Source organism: Elephas maximus, chromosome 1, assembly GCF_024166365.1.
Source record: "Elephas maximus indicus isolate mEleMax1 chromosome 1, mEleMax1 primary haplotype, whole genome shotgun sequence".
Taxonomy (NCBI): domain Eukaryota; kingdom Metazoa; phylum Chordata; class Mammalia; order Proboscidea; family Elephantidae; genus Elephas; species Elephas maximus.
In genome coordinates, this window is record NC_064819.1 from 146,637,485 (window position 1) to 146,653,778 (window position 16,294).

At 36.8% G+C, this 16,294-nt stretch overlaps 1 protein-coding gene across 5 annotated transcripts in view; it reads right to left on the bottom strand.

Moving 5' to 3' along the window:
• UBE3D (ubiquitin protein ligase E3D) overlaps nt 1-16,294 on the bottom strand; it is a 318,973-nt gene that overhangs the window by 208,060 nt on the left and 94,619 nt on the right. The window lies entirely within an intron of this gene.

Consider the following 16,294-nt stretch of genomic DNA (forward strand, 5'->3'; position numbering starts at 1 on the left):
AGTATAATCATCATATATTTTATCATTAAAATGCTCCAACTTTGGCCATTAGTAACTTCTGCAGGTCAGCTCCTGTGCTGTTTACTTTTTGCAAAGCTCCATCCTTGTTTGTTCATTTTTGAGGACTTCCTTACTTTCTGGTACCACAAGATGTTCTAGGTTCATCTTCTATTTCCCTAAGACTGGAATTCAAGAATCCTTGTGTTATTTTTGTTTGTTTGCTTGTTTTTGTTTTTAATTGGAGAATAGTGTTTAGAAAGCAAGATGTGGGTACTAGGTATATCCATTACTACTGGAGCATCTTTGCTTCTAGGTCCTATTGGCACACGGACCAAGGAAATATGTTTTATACCAACCCATGCAAACACACACATCCATATTTCTTTACCTATCTACCTATTTAACTACTAAATATGAGTTTTACCAATATATCTGATTCCAGTCCAACATCACTGGATTTGTTTTAGTCTTCCGCCTTTCTTTATTTGTACTATTTTTCTCCAACAGTGAGAAACTTGCCTGTCATTATCTACCATATATTGTTTATTTGTTCAGTTATAGTATATACATCAAGTAGTTTCAAAATTAGTAATACATACCCTTGTAAGTAGCATATTTACTAACAAGATTATAGCATGTTTACAAACAGTACTTTTTGTCTTTAGCCTTACAGTATCCAGTCAAGATACTATTTACCAAGGCTCCTCAGGTTAGTTCTTTTCTTCTCTACTCTTTTCAGTGTGGTATATTATTCATTTGCTGCTCCACTTAATTTTACATTCCACTTAAAATTGTGGAGGTAATCTTAAGTGGAATATAAAATATGAAATTAATGAGAATATAAAATATAAAGCCGTGGTTTGATATTATTTAGTCTCTGGGATTATATCTTGGATTATATGGAAACCCTGGTGGCGTAGTGGTTAAGAGCTATGGCTGCTAACCAAAAGGTCGGCAGTTCAAATCCACGAGGTGCTCCTTGGAAACTCTGTGGGGCAGTTCTACTCCGTCCTATAGCGTTGCTATGAGTTGGAATTGACTTGACAGCAATGGGTTTGGTTTTTGGGTTTTTGGGATTATATAAAACATTACTCTAGTTCTAAACTTGTATGTCCCTTGTATTCAAAGCAATAGAAAAAGGTCTACTTAGAAAAACATCATTCCCTCCTTATCCCTATTAACCTGTTTCCATTCCTTTATTTCCACTCCTTTCCCACCTAGCCCCTGTATGTAACCAGTCTCTTTAGTTTCTGATTGATTCTTCTTCTATTTCCTTTGTGAAAATGAACAGATACGTGTATATGTTCTTTTATCTTTTTGTACATGAAGAGTAGCATACTATAGGAACTCTTTTATAGTTTTCTTTTTACTATTATTATTAAATAGTATTTTGCAAAAATCACTCCACATCAGTCCACAGAGATATTCCTCATTGCTTTTTACACTATGGTACTCCATTGTGTAGATGTACCATAGTGTATTCAGTTACTCTTTTATGTATGAGTATATAGCTTGTTTCAAATATTTTGTAATTACAAACAATGCTGTATTGAATAACCTTGTGCATATGTATTTTTGTACTGTTGGACATATATCTTCAGGGTAGGTTCATAGAAGTGAGATTACTAAGTTGAAAGGTACTTGCATACATAATTTTGTTAGGTATTATTAAATTTCCCTCCAAAAAAGAATGTACCAATTTGTATTCCGACCAGCAATGTATGGAGTGCCTGTTGTCATATTTTTTACTTTTGCCAGTCTGATAGGTGAGAAACATTATCTTGGTGTTGTTTCAGTTCACATTTTTCTAATCATGCATGAGTTTGCACACTTTTTCACATGTTTGAGGGTCATTTCAATATCTTACTTTTTTGTGTGTGTATTTTCTGTCCATGTACTTTCTTTCATACCCCACTTTCTGTTGGGTTTCTGGTCCTTGTAAGTTTTAAAGAGTTCTTTACAGATTAGGGATATTAGCTATTTGTTAGTGGTATATGTCGTGAATATTTTTTCCCAGATTGTTAGTTGTCTTGGTTTTATTGACAAATTTTTGTCATGTAAGTATAAAATCAATTATATACAGTCAAATTTATCATTTTTTTAAATTGCCTCTGGATTTTAAGTCATACTTAGAAAGCCTTTCTCTATACTGTAATTAAAGAGAAATTCGCCCATGTTTTCTTCTAACTTACATGGTTTTATTTATTACACTTACATTCCTAATGCATATATGGTTTATTTTCATATATGGTATGAGACATGGATCTAATTTTATCTTTTTCCAAATGACTACCCAGTTGTTCACAGCAGCATTATTCAGAATAGCCAAGAAGTAGAAACAACACAAATGTCTATCAACTGATGAATGCCTAAGTAAAATATGGTATATACATACAATGGAACATTATGCAGCAATAAAAAGTATTGATAAATGCTACAATATGAATGAAGCTTGAAAGTATTATGCTAAGTAAAAGAGGCCAGTCACAAAAGACCACATTGTCATTATTTTTTGAAAACTCTGTAATTTCAATTTACATGTCCCCTTTCACACAGGAGTTATTTAATAGAAGGATTTATAAATTTCCAAGTACAAGGGCCTTTCTCTCTCTTTTTTTGGGTTAGTAAACCATGGCTTTTAGCATTAAAAAGTGTCCTTCTTTGTCATATTTAATGCTCTTGGGCTTGAATTCTACTTTGTCTGATATTAGAACTGCTAACACTATCTCTTTTTGTTTCCATTTGTGAATATGCTTTTGCCCGTCTGTTTATGTTTTTAATATATCTGAATCATTTTGTTTTAGCTGTCGCTGGTATAGAACATTAACTTGAGTTTTATATTGTGAACCAATTATAAATCTTTTTCTTTTTTAGGTAAGTTAAGCCCATTCACATTTATTGTCATGATTGATATGTTTAGCCAGAAATCTATCATAATATTTTATAAACATAAATTTTATAAAATATTTCCTGTGTTTCTTTCCCTATGAGAGGGGTATACTGATATTTAGAAAGGTTTCTTATTTTTGTTCAACTGGTTACCTTTATACTTATACTTTTTAAATGTCCTTAGTCCCTTGTTTTCTTATTTAATAATTTAATGTCTGGTTTATCAGTTTGCTTATTTTGGGCCTTTTTTTTTTTTTTTTCATTTTTTTTGAGGGGGATATCTTTTACCAAATACCTATTGCCTGTTCAACAAGTGATTTTTTTTCAATATTCACCTTTCTATATTCCTTCTCTATTTTTAAGTTGCGTCATTTCTACTTTGCCATAATACATAAAACCTCTTCTACTCTCATCTCCATCTTTATTTTAGTATCATATGTACATTTATATATTTTTAAAGGCCATTATTAGTCCTGTTGCCATCACTTAGAAATTCTCTAACGTGGGGGTGGGCACACTTTTTCTATAAAGGACCAGATAGTAAACAGTTTAAACTTTGTTGGCCACATGGCCCCTGCTGCAATTACTCAACTTTGCGATTGTAGCACAGAAACAGCCATATACAATATGTAAACAGTGGCTAAGTTCCAATAAAACTTTTATTACAAAATAGGTAGCAGACCATAGTTTGCTGATCCTTCAAGAAGGGATAATAAGTGCAGAATTCCCTAAGGTTCTGGATATAAAATATTTGGTTCCTATGTTCTTTCTTTTTTAATGTTGCCCTATTTTTTTTTTTTTTTTATTGTTGGCCTGCATTGTAGGTTTTTAAGTCTGATGCTAGTCAATTATAGCCACTCCTCAATTACTGACTATATCCGACATTTTGTTTTTACAGCAATAGCTAAAAAATCTATTAGACTATTTTGTGCATTAACAACATACATCTGGCAGTAACAAACACTGAGGAGCGTGGCGAGCATAGGACTGGCTGTGATGGTTAGGGTTATGTGTCAATTTGGCTGGGCCATGATTCTTAGTGGTTTGGCAGTTATGTAACGATGTAATTTGGCAGTAATGTAATGATGTAGGCATCCTCCATTTTGTGATCTGATGTGATCATCCTCATTTTCTCATAATGACCTGGACTCTGGAAACTAACCATGTTGATAAGTGAGGTGTGGGTATATTTTTCCTTTGTAAATTATTTGATCTTTTGGCCTAGAGGTTTTGAGGATACTGTCTTCATCTTTGAAATCTAATAGTTTTACTAGGAGATATGTCAGAGTTGGCTGTTCTGGGTTAATTTTTCCATGTACTCAGTGAATCCACCCAGTGAATCCTCTCAATGTGCAGATTCAGGTCTTCTTCTATTTTTAGAAAGTTTTCTTAAATTGTAGTTTTAAATATTAGTTCTGTACCATTTTGTTTTCTTGTTTAGGGAGTCTGATAAAAACAAGCAAACGTCACCTTTCATTTCCAGTACTTCCCCTCAGACCTAGTTTACTTCTTTGTCATTTTCATTCTCTGGTTATTTTTCTGTCCTTCTTCAAGTCCCTTATTAAATTTTCATTAAAGTATATTTTTACTTGGGCACTTTGAATTTATCCTTCACTTCTTGATGCTTTTATCTTTTTCTTCTATTTCTTTCTCGAGTTCAAACAACTCCTTTTATTTATTCTTGTTTCTATCCATTTTGCACTTCTGACTCAGTGTGGTTTTTCGTATCTTTAAATGCTTGTTCAAGTGTACTTAATTCTGTTCAGAGTGTAAACTGAACATTCTCTTTTGGTTGTTTTGTAGGGGAAGATTTTCTTTATTGATGTTTGTAATTTTTTCATTTCCTGGTTTCCTCCAAAATCTCTCTATGGACTTTAGTTTTGCTCAATTAAATGATATTGGAGTGTTTTATAAAATTTCTACTTTAATGTGTCCTTTTCTGTTAGTCTAGCAAAGTCCAGGTACTTGAATGGATTTTTTGTTTGTTGGTTTGTTTGCTTGGTAGGAGAGGTGTTGTGAATCCTCTATTTATAAGTCTCTTTGTCGCAAAAAAAAAAAAAACCCAAAAAACGAAACCCGTTGCCGTCAAGTCAATTCCGACTCATAGCCACCCTATGGGACAGAGTAGAACTGCGCCACAGGGTTTCTAAGGAGTGGCTGAGGGGTTCAAACTACCAAACTTTTGGTTAGCAGCCAAGTTCTTAAACACTGTGCTACCAGGGCCCCCTCTCTTGTCTTATAGGGCTCTAAATTTTTCCTTTTTTCTTCTTTTACTGTTCGATTTCTAAAAAGTCCTTTTCTTTTTGCTTTTTTCTCCTCTATTTTGGAAGACTGCCACATTAACTAGTACCTATCCTTTTAAATCATACTTACCCCCTTAAGTCCTGTCACTTTAAATGTGCACCCGGCCCTATATAGTACGCCTGGCCCTTTAAATCACATGTGCTTTAAAATCTCTTCCCAGAATTCTATGCTCTGATCTGCTTGCACATGTTCCCAGCATTTTAAAATTTAGGCTGAATTTATTTTTTCTGGTGGCTATTCCAAATCACGCATAGGCACTTCCAACAGCCTCTCTCTTATATCCTCCCTGCAGTTGTTCTTGGTCTGTCTTTGCTCATCACAAAGCTTTGTGGCAGGGTAGAGGTGGGTGGAACTGTCAGGAAATGAGCTCTGGAATTTGTTGATTTTTTTCTCTTTATTTATTCAGTTATTTTGCAGCTTTGCATTCTGTCTCTGGGTAATGCAAATTGTGTAGTTTTGTGTAGAATCTTCATGGTTAGGAAGTTGTATCATATTGTTTTCAGTTTGGGAGAATGATTATTTACATAGCTGCCATTGTTTCCTGTTATCCAGAAGTATGCATGGAACACTGTTAGACATCAGGAAATGCACCAGAGGATGGAGACAGAAAGAAATACAAAATTTTCAATTAAAAAAAAATGGCTGGTTAAAGGAAAAAAACAGGGCTGCTGCCAAAAATGTGGCAATGTGAGGAAATAGTATATGAGAGGGCAAAACCTTTAACTTTATGTATCCAGGGTCAGTGTTGGGCTGCGTGCTCTTTCTTTGATTCTGGCCACCTGACAAAGCAGAGTTTGTTTTTGCTTTTATTTTTCTGAAGGAAGAAAGGAAGGATACATAAAATGGTTTACAGTGTTGAACTGGTTTATGTTCTGCTGTGTATATTCTCAACAACAAAAAAAAATGAAATAAGTAATATATATAAAAAAAGCATCAACTTCACAGTGAGGCTCCCGAGGCTGTCAGTATAATGGAGCAACAGTGATAAGGCATTGAAATACAAAGTTTAATAAACTTTTATACTCAGAGCAAGTTTAGTTTAGATGGATAAAAACAAAAGCACCTAAATACCAAATGGCAAGTTATATCCTAGATACTGTCACTGGATTAAGAAAAAAATAATTGAGTTAAGAAACTGAAAAATCCAGTGAATGGTTCAGCTGGCTACTCTTAACTACCATTAAACACAATTTCCTTTTCATTTCATGCAACTCTAAAAGTGAAAAACAAAGCCACAATCCACTTACCTCTAAAAACCACCCTACAATTTGGTACCTGAACTACTAACCACATGTAGCAGACAACTAAAAATGTGGGGACATTAAATTCTATAGTATTTCATTTCCCAGCATTTTATCCGCCTATCTTCAACAGATCTGACTCCAAAGACAATGTAGGAGAAAAATGTGATACCAATTACACTAATTATAAAAATAGCCACATCCTGTATTTATTATTTACAAGGTGCTTTTACAGACAAGATGAGTAGTTGTTATTCTCTTTGAATAGATGTGAAAACCATAGTTAAGTCAGAGAGAGTTAAAAATGATACTAGAAATTCTGAGGTGGAGCCAAGATGGCAGAATAGACAGACGTTTCTGGCAAGTACTCTTTAAACAAAGCCCCCAAAAAACAAGTGAAACGAGTATATTTATGGCAAGCAAAGAGCTCTGAGCATCAAAGGCAAGCGTAGGAGATGAACTGAGGGGCAGAAGGAGGAAGATATGGTTCAGAGGCGAAGCGGAGCTACCAGACCTGAACGGTGGGGGAGCCTCAGGCACCATTCCCAGAATGGCAGCTGTGGGCTGGTACTAGCGTTCAGCCACAGTTTCCTCACGGAGAAGCAGCCAGCCACACAGCCTACTCACACCTTCAGACCCAGAGAAGAGCGGCATTCTCGGCAAAAGTTAAGTACTTTCATATATTTTACCACGTGCCCCCCCACCCCCCCCCCGCCCGAGCTGGCTTCAGCAGCTCAATTCCCTGGGCCTGAGATAGGCCCTGTTGAGCACCTAGAACCATCATCGCAGCCATGGAGAAGGAAAAAATTTGCATTTGGGGGTAAAGATAATTAGCCAGCTCCATTAGCTGGAGGAGCTCAGGACAGAAGTGGCTCCTGTGCAGGCATAAACAGTCCATGGACTTTGAGTACCTTTCCCCTCTGCATGGGCCTGTGTGGGCCTATTGCAGGAAAATAGGCCCTTGTTAGAAGACTCCAACCGTTTCAGCTGTGCGGCGAAGAGTTGGGTATTTGATGTTTGACATTGCTTTGCCTATTAAACAGGGTCCTCACCTACCCACATCAGGGGCCTAAGGACTGGTGGCACCACTCAGGTCACCCAGCCACCTGCGACAGGGGTCCAAGGATAACTGGTACCTCCTAGTCCTTACAACCAAAAACATTGGGTACCCATGGTCCGTCTGCAGAACCTACCCACCTGTATGATCTAGGGATCAAGGACACACTTTCCTCAGAGACACAAGGGGGACGATTCTCAGCCCCCTGCCTTGTTCAGAGTATGACCCCCTGCTGCAACCAGATATCGGTACCTACACCAATCACCCCTGCCCCTCTAAGACTGTAGGACAGAGCCTGTACCACACACTTGATGATCACCTACCTGGACACCTGAGCTGAATTCATACAAGAAAAGTGAATGGACTCCTACTCTGATATACCTGATAACAGCTCTAGCCATCTGGGGACAGGACATCAGAGCTCCAAAGGCAAAAATAATCAATCTAGCTCACTAAAGCAACCCATTTGGGCATATCAAAACCAACAAAGCAAGAAGCTATGAAACAGTAAGCAAACATAAAATAAACTAATATAATAACTTATAGATGGCTCAGAGACAACAGTCAATATCAAGTCACATAAAGAAACAGACCATGATTGCCTCAACAAGCTCTCCAAACAAAGAATCAAGGGATATTCTAATGAAAGTGCATTACTGGAATTACCAAAGGCAGAATACAAAAGATTAATATACAGAACCCTTTAAGATATCAGGAAGGAAATGAGGAAATACGCAGAACAAGCCAAGGAACACACAGATGAAGCAATTAAAGAAATTAAAAAGATTATTCAGGAACATGATGAAAAATTTAATAAGCTGGAAAAATCCATAGACAGACAGCAATCAGAAATTCAGAAGATCAACAACAAAATTACGGAAGTAGACAACTCAATAGAAAGTCAGAAGAGCAGAACCGAGCAAGTGGAAGGCAGAATTTCTGAACTTTAAGATAAAGCACTTAGCACCAATATATTTGAAGAAAAATCAGATAAAAGAATTAAAAAAAATGAAGAAACCTTAAGAATCATGTGGGACTCTATCAACAGAAATAACCTATGAGTGGCTGGAGTATCAGAACAGTGAGGGATTACAGAAAATACAGAGAGAAATGTTGAATATATGTTGGCAGAAAACTTCCCTAATATCGTGAAAGATGAGAAGATATCTATCCAAGATGCTCATCGAACTCCATATAAGGTAGATGTTAAAAGAAAGTCACCAAGACATATTATAATCGAACTTGCCAAAACCAAAGATAAAGAGAGAATTTTAAGAGCAGCTGGGGATAAATGAAAAGTCAACTACAAAGAAGAGCCGATAAGAATAAGCTCAGACTACTGGGCAAAAATCATGCAGGCAAGAAGGCAATGGGATGACTTATTTAAAAAACTGAAGGAAAAAAACTGCAAGCCAAGAATCATATATCCAGCAAGACTGTCTCTTAAATATGAAGGTGAAATTAGGACATTCCCAGATAAACAAAAGTTTAGGGAATTGGTAAAAACCAAACCAAAACTACCAGAAATACTAAAGGGAGTTCTTTGCTTAGAAAATCAATAATATCAGGTATCGACCCAAGACTAGAACACTGGGCTGAGCAATCTGAAGTCAATCCAGACAGGGAAATCACAAAAAACAAAGCAAGATTAAAAACAAACAAACAAACAAAAAAATGCTGAAAACACTGTAACAACGATGTTATTATGTAAAAGAAGACAACATTAAAACAATAGAAAGGGGCTAAGAAACATAGTTATAGATCTTCCACAGGCAGAGGAAGATATGGCGATCAGAAATAAAAGTTAGGTTTAAATTTAGAAAAACAGTGGTAAACAGTATGGTAACCACAAAGGAGACAAACTATCCTACACATCAAAATAAAATACAAGAAAAAAATAGAGACTCAGAAGAAATAAAATCAACAACAAAAAATACAAGGAAAGGACAATATATAAAGATAATCTAAATTAACTGGGAAAAAGAAAATGTCAACAACACAAAAAAGACATCAAAATGATAGTACTGAATTCATACCTATCCATAATTATGATGTACGTAAATGGACTAAATGCACCGATAAAGAGACAAAGAATGGCAGAATGAATTGAAAAATATGATTCGTCTATATGCTGCCTATAAGAGACACACCTTAGACTTAGAGACACAAACTAAAACTCAAAAGATGGAAAAAAATACACCAAGAAAACAACAATCAAAAAAAGAGCAGGAGTGGCAATATTAATTTTTGACAAAATAGACTTTAAAGTTAAATCCATCAGAAAGGATAAGGAAGGACACTATAAAATGATTAAAGAGACAATATAAGAAGAAGATACAACCATATTAAATATTTATGCACCCAATGACAGGGCTGCAAGATACATAAAACAAACTATCAGCATTGAAAAGTGAGATAGCTCCACAATAATAGTAGGAGACTTCAACACACCACTTTTGGTGAAGGACAGAACATCCAGAAAGAAGCTAAAGAAAGACAAAGAAGATCTAAATGCCACAATAAACCAACTTGACCTCATAGACATATACAGAACACTCCACCCAACAGCAACCAAGTATACTTTCCTTTCTAGTGCACATGAAACAGTATCTAGAATAGACCACATATTAGGTCATAAAGCAAGCCTCAGCAGAATCCAAAACATTGAAATATTACAAAGCATCTTCTCTGACCATAAGGCCATAAAAGTGGAAATCAATAACAGGAAAAAGAAATCAAACACTTGGAAACTGAACAATACCCTTGACAAAAAAGACTGGATTACAGAACACATTAACGATGGAATAAAAAAATTCATAGAATCCAATGAGAATGAAAACATTTCCTATCAGAACCTTTGGGACACAGTGAAAGCAGCGCTCGGAAGCCAATTTATATCAATAAATGCATACATACAAAAAGAATAAAGGGCCAAAATCAAAGAATTATCCCTACAACTTGAACAAATAGAAAGAGAGCAACAAAAGAAACCCTGAGGCACCAGAAGAAAACAAATCATAAAAATTAGAGCAGAACTAAATGAAATAGAAAACAGAAAAACAATCAAAAGAATTAACAAGACCAAGAGCTGGTTCTTTGAAAAGATCAACAAAATTGATAAACCATTGGCCAAACTGACAAAAGAAAAACAGGAAAGGAAGCAAATACCCCGAATAAGAAATGAGATGGGTGATATTACAACACACCCAACTGAAATAAAAAGAACCATCAGATTACTATGAAAAATTGTCCTCTAACAAATTTGAAAACCTAGAAGAAATGGATGAATTCCTAGAAACACATTACCTACCTAAACCAACACAAACAGAGGCAGAATAACTAAATAGGCCCACAACAAAAGAAGCGATTGAAAAGGTAATCAAAAAACTTCCAACAAAAAAAAAAAGCCCTGGCCTGGATGGCTTCACTGCAGAGTTGTACCAAACTAGAGCATAGAAATGGACAAAACAGTCTCAAACTCATTCTATGAAGCCACCATATTCCTGATATCAAAACCAGGTAAAGGCACAACTAAAAAAGAAAATTGCAGAACTTTATCCCTCATGAACTTAGATGCAAAAATCCTCAAGAAAATTCTAGCCAATAGAATTCAACAACATATCAAAAAAAATAATTCACTGTGACCAAGTGGGATTCATACCAGCTATGCAGGGATGGTTCAATATTAGAAAAACAATTAATGTAATCCATCATATAAATAAAATAAAAGAAAAGAATCACATGAGTTTATCAATTGATGCAGAAAAGGCATTTGACAAAGTTCAACACCCATTCCTCAACATAATAAAGGGCATTTATACAAAGCCAATAGCCAACATCATCCTAAATGGAGAAAGCCTGAAAGCATTCCCTTTGAGATCAGGAACCAGACAAGGATGCCCTTTATCACCACTCTTATTCAGCATTGTGCTGGAGGTCCTAGCCAGAGCAATTAGGCTAGATAAAGAAATAAAGGGCATCCAGATTGGCAAGGAAGAAGTAAAATTATCTCTATTTGCAGATGACATGATCTTATACACAGAAAACCCTAAGGAATCCTCCAGAAAACTACTGAAAGTAATAGAAGAGTTCAGCAGAGTGTCAGGATACGAGATAAACATACAAAAATCAGTTGGATTCCTCTACACCAACAAAAAACATCGAAGAGGAAATCACCAAATCAATACCATTTACAGTAGCCCCCAAGAAGATAAAATACTTAGCAATAAATCTTACCAGAGATGTAAAAGACTTATACAAAGAAAACTACAAAACACTTCTGCAAGAAACCAAAAGGGACGTACACAAGTGGAAAAACATACCTTGCTCATGGATAGGAAGACTTAACATTATAAAAATGTCTATTCTACCAAAAGCGATCTATAGATTTCATGCAATTCCGACCCAAATTCCAATGACATTCTTGAATGAGATGTAGAAACAAATCACCAACTTCATGTGGAAGGGAAAGAGGCCCCAGATAAGCAAAGCATTACTGAAAAAGAACAAAGTGGGAGGCTTTACTCTACTTAATTTTAGAACCTATTATACTGCCACAGTAGTCAAAACACCCTGGTACTGGTACAACAACAGATACATAGACCAATGGAACAGAATTGAGAATCCAGACATAAATCCATCCACATACAAGCAGTTGATATGTGACAAAGGCCCCAAAACAGTTAAATGGGGAAAAGACAATCTTTTTAAAATATGGTGCTGGCATAACTGGATATCCATCTGCAAAAAAATGAAACAAGACCCATGCCTCACACCATGCACAAAAATGAACTCAAAATTGATCAAAGACCTAAATATAAAATCTAAAATGATAAAGATCATGGAAGAAAAAACAGGGGCAACGTTAGGAGCCCTAATACATGGCATAAACAGTATACGAAACATTACCAACAATGCAGAAGAAAAACTAGATAACTGGGAGCTCCTAAAAATCAAACACCTATGCTCATCCAAAGGCTTCACCAAAAGTAAAAAGATTACCTACAGACTAGGAAAAAGTTTTTAGCTATGACATTTCCCATCAGTGCCTGATTCTCTAAAATCTACATGATACTGCAAAAACTCAACTACAAAAAGACAACCCAATTAAAAAATGGGCAAAAGATATGAACAGACACTTCACTAAAGAAGACATTCAGGTAGCTAACAGATACATAAGGAAATGCTCATGATCATTAGCCATTAGAGAAATGCAAATCAAAACCACAATGAGATTTCATCTCACTCCAACAAAGTTGACATTAATCGAAAAGACACAAAACAATAAATGTTGGAAAGGCTGTGGAGAGCTTGGAACACTTATACACTGCTGGTGGGAACGTAAAATGGTACAACCACTTTGGAAATCGATTTGGTGCTTCCTTCAAAAGCCAGAAATAGAACTACCATAAGATCCAGCAATCCCACTCCTTGGAATATATCCTAGAGAAATAAGAGCCTTTACATGAACAGATATATGCTCACCCATGTTCACTGCATCACTGTTTAAAATAGCAAAAAGATGGAAGCAACCAAGGTGTCTATCATCGGATGAATGGATAAATATGGTATAGTCACAAGATGGAATACTACACATCAATAAAGAACAGTAATGAATCTGTGAAACATTTCATAACTTGGAGGAATCTGGAAGGCATTACGCTGAGTGAAATTAGTCAGCTGCAAAAGGGGAAATATTGTATAAAACCACTTTTATAAGAACTCAAGAAATAGTTTAAACAGAGAAGAAAATATTCTTTGATGGTTAAAAGAGGAGGGAGGGAGGGTGGGAGAGCAGTATTCATTGATTAGATAGTGGATAAGAACTAATTTAGGTGATGGGAAAGACAACACACAATACAGGGGAGGTCACCACAAGTGGACTAAACCAAAAGCAAAGAAGTTTCCTGAATAAACTGAATACTTCGAAGGCCAGTGTAGCAGGGGTGGGGGTTTGGGGACCATAGTTTCAGGGGACATCTAGGTCAACTGGCATAATAAAATCTACTAAGAAAACATTCTGCATCCCACTTTGAAGAGTGGCGTCTGGGGTCTTAAACGCTAGCAAGCAGCCATCTCAGATGCATCAATTGGTCTCAACTCACCTGGATCAAAGGAAAATGAAGAACACCAAGGACACAAGGTAATTAGGAGCTCCAGAGACAGAAAGGGTCACATAAACCAGAGGCTACATCATCCTGAGACCAGAAGAGCTAGCTGGTGCCCAGCTACAACTGATGACTGCCCTGACAGGGATATACAACAGAGAACCCCTGAGGGAGCAGGACAGCAGTGGGATGCAGACCCCAAATTCTCGTAAAAAGAGCAGAGTTAATGGTCTGACTGAGGCTAGAAGGACCCCGGTGGTCATAGCCCCCAGACCTTCTGTTGGCCCAGGACAGGAACTATTCCCAAAGCTAACTCTTCAGACTTGGACTGGACAATGGGCTGGAGAGGGATGCTGGTGAGGAGTGAGCTTTTTGGATCAGGTGGACACTTGAGACTATGTTGGCATCTCCTCCCTGGAGGGGAGATGAGAGGGTAGAGGGGGTTAGACTCTGGCTAAACGGACACGAAAAGAGAAAGTGGAGGGAGGGAGCGGGATGTCTCATTAGGAGGAGAGCAATTGGGAGCATGTAGCAATTGGGAGTATGGCAGCAGGGTGTAGATAGGTTTTTGTGTGAGAGACTAACTTGACTTGTAAACTTTCACTTAAGGCACAATAAAAATTAAAAAAAAAAAAAAGATACTAAATTCCTTGCGTTGAAGTCTTCAAATACATAGCAATGGCAGATAAACTTCGTATTTTATATATTCTAAAAATGTAAGAGTAACCACTGAAAGAAAAAAACCTGCAAGCTACTGTTTCCAAGCCAGCAGAGAATTTTAAAAAAGAAAAAAAGGACAAAAGACTAGCTAGACAACACAGGGCAAGAAATAAGAAAACATAATACATGGCATTCAAAAAAACACGTTCGGCCCCCTCTGCCACATGTACACACATGAAGATGGCAGAAATAAGTTCAGTCATACAGCAATCACAACAAATAAGAACAGGTTAAATGCATTTATTAAAAAGAAAAATACCAAGAACCATGTCTCCTATTTTCAGTGCTCTGATTTCTGCTGAAAATATTAGCATATTTGGGGGACATGATACTAAAAAGCAGCTGACAGTTCAAATAGACAGTGCTTCAAATGCTTATTGCTTTTGTGAATTGGGAAAATTACAAATTATTTTCAAGCTGAAGTTCAATGAGAATGAAACAAATAATTTAAGACTACAAGGAGAGAGGCAGAAACATTGGGACTATGAACAAAAGTAATTTTCTATGAAAAGCTGCATTCAGCTCTAAAGAGACGAGAAAAGGTGCCAGCTCCTGAAAGTTAGTTAATTCTTTACGCCAATATAGTCTGTGTTCTGTTATCACACCTTCAGATAATACACTAGTCACCCCCATGTAATCTATGCTATCAAACTGTCTTAAATTATTGAAAGCTAATTGCAGAAGCCAACTGCATGAAGCCGCTGGATGAAATTATAGAAATACTTTCCCTGCTGCCTCAACACAATCATTCCTCTGCAACCATCATTCCTAACTTCTAACCCAGAAAAAAGCAGTGTGCTGAACTCTAACGGGAGTGCAAATTGGATGCTAGCCTTTCTTCTTCAGGCTAACTAAAGCCACAAGCTCTCAGAGCTTTGTGAATCATTCAACCACTAAAACTTGGAATCAGTGAATTTCAGAGCTAGAGGAATGAGAAAATTTGGCTCTAGAAGGGTAAGTGATTGGTGCTCAGTTATACTTGTTGCAGAAATCATAACAGTTAAGATGAGAACCCATCTCCCACCCATTTTCCCACGACATCACACATGTACAATGCATCATTCTCTGCAAGAGCGAGGACTGAAACGACAAAAAAATTTCACTCTTGTTCCTCACAATTCTTTTGGCCTAGTCCCCCAAAACCTTTTCTGTCCTAAAGTTTTTCACTCGCTGACGTGATTAGTCATTACTAGGAGGGCTCACGAAAGGTCCTCAATTGGAGCTTAGAACAGTTTCACCTTCTGATCTATCATTCCCTTGAAGGCTGGCATCCTTCACAGGCTGTTGCTTCCCTTTTAACCAAGAAAAACTCCTGCAAAAACACAGCACCTTTTTCTGTGGGAGAAGAGGGTTCAATCGTTCCAATTTTGAAACCACTGTTTCTAAAAACATACGTATATCTTTAACCCCCTTTTCAAGGAAGCATGATGAAAGACCAAGAAACCACTCAACACAGCCACGTTCAGTGTGTGGGAAAAGGTAGCCACAAGGAAGGGAAAAAGTTCCCATTTTAGAAAACTTTCTTGATAAGAAAGTTCTCAATTTTTTTAATCAATATTTTATCAATAAGATTAATACAAACACAAAACCACTGGAAAGTTCCTAAGCCAGAAATGTTTCAATATACAGCTGAATCCAGAGTTGAAAACCAAGAGTGACGCCGAAGGTATAAGAAGACTGAGGGAGAGAAGAAAAGAGGGAAGCAGGGAAACCAAGGAATGTTCAGAGAACAACATTCCAAGCTTCTTCCTCTTCTTTTTTCAGACATCCACTTCTTAACACACTGCCCACCTGACAGTGTTCTCCCTTTGCCTGCATCTGCATGAAGGACTGACTTGGATCTCACCGGCAGGAAGAGCTGAGGACCAGGAGGCACTCTAACCCTATCATTCCTAACCCTTCCTTATTGGGGAAGTCTTGCAGAATAGACTCCATTCTTTTGGAGAGCACAAAGAATACCACATAATCTGGCTTTT